The sequence below is a fragment of the Falco cherrug genome, chromosome 4 (assembly GCF_023634085.1).
Source record: "Falco cherrug isolate bFalChe1 chromosome 4, bFalChe1.pri, whole genome shotgun sequence".
In the NCBI taxonomy this organism is placed as follows: domain Eukaryota; kingdom Metazoa; phylum Chordata; class Aves; order Falconiformes; family Falconidae; genus Falco; species Falco cherrug.
Window position 1 is genome coordinate 68,930,340 of NC_073700.1, and position 7,730 is coordinate 68,938,069.

A 7,730-nucleotide genomic window follows, 5' to 3' on the forward strand; every position below is an offset into this window, starting at 1 on the left:
AGCACGCTGTGCGACCAAGCTTGGTGCTGCATGAAGGGTTTGCCTTGCAATAAGGCTCAGGAGACATGAACTGTGGCAGTGGCAGTGCCTGTGCCGCCTGACATGTATGCGTGACCTTCAGTGTCTGGCTCTGGAAGTATGAAAGCCAAATGACTGCAAAAGGGGGATCCAAGAAACTCTTGTTTGCTTTAAATAATAGGATCATTACTGCTAAAGCAGTTTTTTTGCCAGCTGCAGTTTGTGCAGCTTTCTTCCGTCCTTCCCTGGAGCTTTGCAGGCGTGTTGTGACCTGCCGGATTGCATCTTTTATTTACAGGCTCTTCAGAAAAGAAACTAACTGCACTCCAGACAGTCTAGTGCAATCTTGTTAAATGGCATCTCTTGAAAGTAGCCTTAAAAACCTGGATGTAATTTCCTCACTAGAAGGGTGTTAATGCCTGGCTTTAGCAGAAGCTTGAAGTATGTTAAAATACATATATACCCTTGGGTTATAGAGAGTTTTCTCTAAAAGAACAACTGTGGAAAAAGGATTTTAAAAGTTTCTACATCTTCTTATGAAAACAATTTCTCCGACTTTGTCCTTTGCCATTTTTCCACTGGAAAGGTAGGGGAAAGAAAGAAAAATAAGAAAATGAAGGTAGGGGGAATGGAGATAGAAGGGGAGAAAAGTGCAAGAAGGAAAATGCAGTCTCTAGTGTTTAGGTAATTTAATGTATGAGAATGTAAATGAGTTTTCTTCAGAACTTTCTGAAAGAAATTCTTGTTTTTTCAACCAGTTGTAATTGAAAATTTGTTCAACTGAAAACTATGTCTATCGCATTTGGCTTCATTTCTGTTTCTTCGTCAAAGCCCTACCTACGCACCAACTTTTGTAAACTTCAGTAACATCAGAGTATCCTGAATACGCTTAAGTATTTCGCTGAGCTGGAACATTAAATTGGGTAATTGGGTTAATTAAGTGCCGACTTATATTGGGAAACCTCTGGATATACTTGTGGGTTTTGGCATGCAAACCTCAGTTTTCATCATTACCTCTTAACTGTGTTTATATTGGGAACTGCTTCTCATTAGATAAACGAGCTTTCTCTGAGCTCCCCATTATCATCACTTGACTGCTAATGGTACCTAATGTTGCTCATTTAAGCCTCCTTTGGGTATTTTTCTATTATACTGCAGTCAATAATGTAGACATCTACTAAGTGTTTTCAGGACCTCGGTACATGTGGGATGTCGACAGAGCGTTCTTGTCACAGTTAGTTTTTCCTGACTTGCTTCATTGTTTTAAATCATAAGCTGAAATCAGTTCAGGAGTCTGTATGATAGATATGTGCTTTCCAAGCAAATGTGACCTGGTGAGTGATTTAAACTGGTGACCACATCTGAGTTGCATGAATGCAGCCTTCTCTTGCAGAGTATAAAAAACTTCTGAGAATATTAATAGATTAAATGCAGGTGTCTAGAGTAAAGAGCTGGCAATGCTTTGCCTCAAACTCAAACACAAGCTTCATACTCAGAAGGTCAAAAAAGTAAAATGATTTAGTATATACTGTAAAATACGCTGTTTGTTGAAGAAGCATGTTTGTTGGTTTTATTGGGAAAGGAGATTGAAAACCTGTGCTTTATGCCAAGTAGGTAAGACAAACTGCTTAAGATACCTTTATGCCTCAAAATGTTCGGTACTTCACTTTTTCTTAAACATGTACCCAGATTTTTTTAAACTGTTGCTTCAAACCACTGCTGTATCAATGACTTAATACAGGCTTCGTTTGTGCTAAAACCTCTTCGAGGATATTTCCCCCTGTATGCCAGGCAAACATAATACATTTCAAATGCATCCAATCTATCCTTGGAAAATGGTGCCCAATACTGCCAGTTGCCCAAGAGATGTGAGCCCCGTGACTCTGGCTGAGGCAGCAGTTGTTATCCTCAGCTGCTCCAGCTTCCTGCAGCCCTTATCCCGAGGTGGTTAAGTTTTCCCTTACTTTTGGCATTGCTAGAGGAGTGCAGTGACAGCTTTCTTGCCTGGGAAGCTGCAAATAGTTGTTTTGGATCGGCCGTGAATGTTTTTTTCTTCTGTTTTTGGCCATTCTGCCTTCCACCCTCCTTTCATGCTTAGCTATAAGGCTGAAAATCCACTGCTCCCACATGTCCACCCGTGATGTGCACCTTTTCTTCTGCTTTCTCATGTTTTGGTGTGTGACTGTGGTTTGAATCATTTTGCTGGCTGTAGGCTTCCCTCTCATACTCATCTGTGAAATACCACATATACTTACACACCATATACCTCCAAGAAGCTTAGACATGTGCATAACTGGAGAAGTTTTGTCCCATTTGGATCTGCCTACGCCCTTGGAAGACCAGGGTAGAGGCATTCTGCAGGAATGGTGGGAGTCATAACAGCAGCATTTGTGAAGAGCACGAGATAGTTAAAGGATGCAAACCCCCTGTCCGGTCAAGACTGAATTTTGATATTTTGTATTTTGACTGTCCTCAGGAGTTCCTGTCCTTGGTTAAAAAAGGAGATAAAAACTCTTACAATGCTGAGAACAAACGTATATTTTTCTCTGCCCAGCTTTTCTCCCTATTATTTGTATATCTCAAGCTAAGGCAGCAAACAGCCTGCTTTCCTTTTGTACAGTGTTGCTGTGCTTCATGCTGCAAACTTTGAGAACATTTTGACAAGCCTAATCCTGCCAGCCTGCTGTGAGCCTTGAAGAACCACTTCATAGTCAGAATAATTAAGCCAGAGCCCAAAGTGAAATGGGGAAAAATCAAGTGCACATTTTTGGGTTATCCATCAACATCATACAACTCTGCTTCTAAGAACAGTAACATTTTATGGAAATGATAACTGGTAAAGTAAGCCATAAAGATCAGTCCCGTGCCTACAATGGGCTTGCTGTTGTGACAAAGCACGCTGTCATTTTTCTTCTATTCCATAGCTTGGGGTAAGATTCGGAGTGAACTTTGGTAACTGGTTTGTGATCTTTTGGCTTGACACTGTTTGCTAAAAGGCACCTAAGTGTTAAAGCACTCTGTAACTTCGCCTATGGACACAAGAGGTAATGAATTTGGCCAGCTCTGCAGGCAGTATTTAAATCACAATGCGGGTACTAAAGTCTTTGAAGTTTTGTTTCTATCCAAGCTGGGCACAATATTTTTTGACCACAAACAGGTCAGAAAGCATATGGGAACACCAAGTAAACAGGCCAGGCTGGCTCTGTGAGAGGAATCACTTGCTGAAGCTCAGGATCGGGTTTGATGGAGGGTCCTGCTGCAGCCTGGCCCTCACAGGAGCAGGAGTAGGTGGGACCTGACCGGCTACCAGGGTGTGCTAGGCTAGGCTTTAGGTACAGCAGGAGGGTGTTGAGGCTATTTTGTAGTATTTTGTTGCCGATTGCTGTACTGCTAAGGGTAAGCGATGCTTTGCTTGGAAGGCTGCCCGTATTCAGTGCTATATCTAACTACAGTTTAAGGGAAATTTGTTCTAGGAGCTCGACCTTGTTTGAATATCTGAGCAAAACACCTAGAAATTAGAGAGGCTGTAGTGTGGAGATCTTACTGAAGTGGGTTGAGTTTTCACAAGTCAGTAGGGGCACAAGACATGGCAACTGACAACAGAGACTTAGGCTGGAACTGTAACATATACCCTTAATTTTTGTACTATAAAAATGCCGCTCTGATGGATTCAGCATGGCACACTAAAACTATGCAAGGATCCAGTCTGAGGTCTATATTAGGGATGGCGGTAACCTTGTGGGTAGTCCTTGATCAATAAATAAAAACTGGTTCCGACATAACTCAAAGAAGACCATTCATTCTGTCTATGCTGTAGTTTACCAGACCTGTAGCACTTGCTACATACCACAGTGCCTCACAGGAGACCAGTGGATATAAATTCACTGGACTTGACTGATGGCAAAGTGTTGAGGGCTCCTAGTCACATGCACCTGAATTTATGGAGTGAAACTTATGAAATCCCTTCTGCAATCAGTATTTCCAGCTATCTAAAAGATCCACATGGATCTGCTGTCTTCTAATAAATAACCACTTTGAAATAGGTATTTGAATTACAGTATTTTTGGTAAATTGAGAATTCTTACTTCAGTAGCACTGCTGTTACTAGCCGACAAGCTACATCACTGGGGTCTGGATCCTTGCTTCGAGTGACAGCTACTCAATCCGTATTCAAACTCTCAGTCCAGACCTCAAAACTGAAATACCCCTACCAATCACCAAAGGAGCACTGCAGCCTCGCAGTCCTGTTAACGACAGTGTCTTAGGAGCCGGGCAGCAGCAATGCCTGTCTCTACACCAGGAGGGTGAGTAGCTATACCTGAGCTGGACCTTGCAAAAAGTAACAGCCCCTCCCTGCAACACGCGGTGCCCCCGTTCAAAAGTAGAAACTCACGCACGCGATGCTGACATTCCCTCTGCTGCAGTGTCCCCAGCCCATGCGCAGGAACATCCCCCCACATTTCACACCCTTGCAGCCAGCCAGGTGGAAGGGAAAGCCAAGCCAGGCGCTGCTCGCAGCGGGTGGCCATGCAGTGAGGTTCCCGATAAGCAGGGGAAGGCTGCAGATGGGGCAGCTGCAGCAGACTATGGAGAAACCGAGCCAGGAAAGAAGTTTTCCTATTTCAGGGCCGCTAAGTGCTGATTGTGTTCTCATAGCCCCAGAGGTGTTTCTGTGCCCATCAAGTCTGCCAGTAGCAGGTTTGACTACTAAAGAGGATTTTTTTCATTCCAGTGGGAAGCTTTGAGCAGGGGAAAGTCTTATTTATCACTGCCTCAGCTTAGCAGTCATAAAAGTGGCAATAATAGTTAGCTGATAAGGGCAGTGAAAAGGCAGGTCTCCAACCCTCGGGACGGTTTTGACAAATGGCTGCTCACTAGATTGGAAGTGTTGCTGACTTGGAGACAGATGGGTTCATTGGATGAAGGTAGATAATGCTACAGGTAAATGATAGAGAAATTACTGTTAGGCATAGTTGAGGTAGTTACAACAATCTCTTTATCTACTGTGTTGGCATCTTTTGCCTTCATAGTTCACTCATTTTTCTTTTAAAGGCACCTTCAGAGACCAGGGGTGAGGGATGAGTGGTGTGCTCTTTGGGCACAAAGAAAAAGATGTCTTTTAATTTTGGTGCCACACATTAAATAGGTGTGTTTGCAACAAGCCTTTGCACCAAATTGTTTTGCTACAGGTTTCATGGGCCTCTGATCTGCAATCAGTTCATAATAGGTTTTCATTTTAGTCCTTGCTCTGACAAATTCTTGTCTTTTCTCACAATATGCATCAGCTGATATTTACTGTAACCATTTGTTAGAAATTTCTGTACAGATTTACATGAGTGGTAATTCACTGTTAAAGCCCCATATAAACTCATTTTCAAAAGGGGAGGAATACACAGTCTGCAGTTTGCCTTATGCAATGTTTTCAGCAATTTAGGTTTTCTTATATTTCTCGTCTCGTGTTTCTGAATGATCAAATAATCGTAAAAATAAATGTTACGTTTCAGGTAGCTTTTCTTTTGGGCTTGAGTCTATTGCTGAATGTGAAGGTCCATACTGACTTGCCTTAGGTGCCCAGAGGTCAACTTGGAAGTCTTCAAAGGCTGCATTAATCCGACATAAGAAAATGCTCAGACACAGAGGATGTAAGAATGAAAACAGAGATCACAGTTACTCTGTTCCCTCAATGTCTGTGGGTTCCAGCTAAACTCTTAACTTCAATTGATACAATAGGATGTGTTGATCTGCTTTATTATGAAGAAAAAGCATATGTGTGGGAAGAAATCTGGGAATTTCTGCGTCACAGGCCTAGAAAATGTTTTGAGGCTTAAACTTTCATGGCAGAGGTATTTAAGAGTGTTTCTAAATTATTGCAAAAGTGTCATCTTCAACCATCTAAGTGAATTAATGCTCAGTTACCTATTCTTCCAGAGCAGTCTAGAAGGAAGCAGCATCTTTGACAAAACAACAAAGACGGACAGAACAGGACGTGCCATTGCTCCTTTCTGTAGCTTGTGTTGTGCCGTTGAGCCACAGCTGAGAGAACTCCCCTGTTTGGAAGATAGGATGTTGCCAAGATTTTGAAACAGATTTTCAGAACAAACTCTGACACACAGAGCTCATAAAACTGACCCCGAACCCATCGTACGTCCTGAAATCACTATGGACTACTCTATTCACTGCGGACAATTAGCCTTTTCTGGTGCGCTTGCACCAGAAATCTCCAGATTTCTTAAAAGGGACTGAAAACCTTTTACCATGGTCTGTGTTTTCAGTGCCTGATCTGTCATCCACAGCTCACCCTGAGAGCCCTGTGCTGTTTCTTCTTCACTGGGGATCTAAAAAACACATGTCTCAGCGTAACAGTTTCTACTGTAAGAATAATGAGAAATAATGATTGTTCTAATTGTTTCTTTGTTCTAATAAGAACAAAGTTTGCTGGGCATGTGATAGACTGGAAAAGAAAATGGAAATAAAGGGCAAGGAAAATAAAGACTGAGTGTTGGGTAGCACATCAGGTGGTTTATTTGCCTATGATTGGGCCATTCCTTCATCTTCCCCAAAGAGGGAAGAGTTCCCACTCTTTCTTCTCTTCCAAGCTTACAGGGAGCTGTGCTGGTTTGAAGGCAGAAGTGAATGGACCATGACGAACATTTGGATTTTGATGGATAATGTCTGCTCATTTCCTTATCTCTATCTTTCCATTAAATTTTTAATAAAATCACCAGTATGCTTATGATAAGAGGTATTTCCTATACCCTTATTTGATTCTGAATAGACCTCCAAACTGCATACATGTTTCCCTGCTACATTTAGGGAAGAAAGTGTCACATTTCCTTGGAAATGAACCGGGCACTATTCCCTGGCAATCGTCTGGAGCTGGAGTTTTATCTTTATGCTCTTCCCTAGTAATTTATTGTTGACCTGTACCAAAGTCACGACACTGGCTAGATGACAGGTACAACTGCTGTGTTCTGATTTAGATTTCAGGGTCTGACCGCACAGTGCTGGTGTGGCTGGGCAGGTGGCTCAACCTATTTGCTTTCACTCCTTTAAAAATGGGATAAAGCGCCACTGTAATACAGGGGTGTTATGAAGGTAAAATTCATTATTAATGACTGGGAGGTATTCAGATGCAGTGGTAATGAGGCTATGTGGATGTCTGGAGTATGTGCTTCACTGCACAACTGAAGCAAAACATGTCTGTTTCCTTGACAACCCCTCTGCATCCGTAAGGTTGTAGCTGCTCTCCCCCATATGTGGAAATGCCAAGCATCATTTCTGAAGCTTACTGCACTCACATTCTGCTGTTAAAAAATTTCTGTTTGTTGCACTGACAGTGTGCTGCTCTGAAGGGTGCAGGACTGTTCCTCCCTCTTCCTTCCTCTTTTCCTTCCTCTTTCTGCCCTGGGGTGCTGCCCTCCCTTTTTCTCTACCATCAGGATCCATGCTCATCCCTTCAGGAGGCCAATTTGGTTCAGTTGACTGGTAGCAAACTAACCCCGTGCAAAAAGGAATTAAAGGAATAGTTTTCTGCTGAGCTGCCTTTCAGAGGGGTCATTTTGTGCTGCGGGGGTAGCAGGGACCACGCAAGAACAAAGAGAGGCAGGAGATGGTGGGAGCCATGGAGAGGGGGCTGAGCTTAGCCCCCTTCTCTGCTTGCAGCAGAAGCCTCAGGTGGGAAGATGGGAAGCAGCAGCACTTCTCTAAGCAAT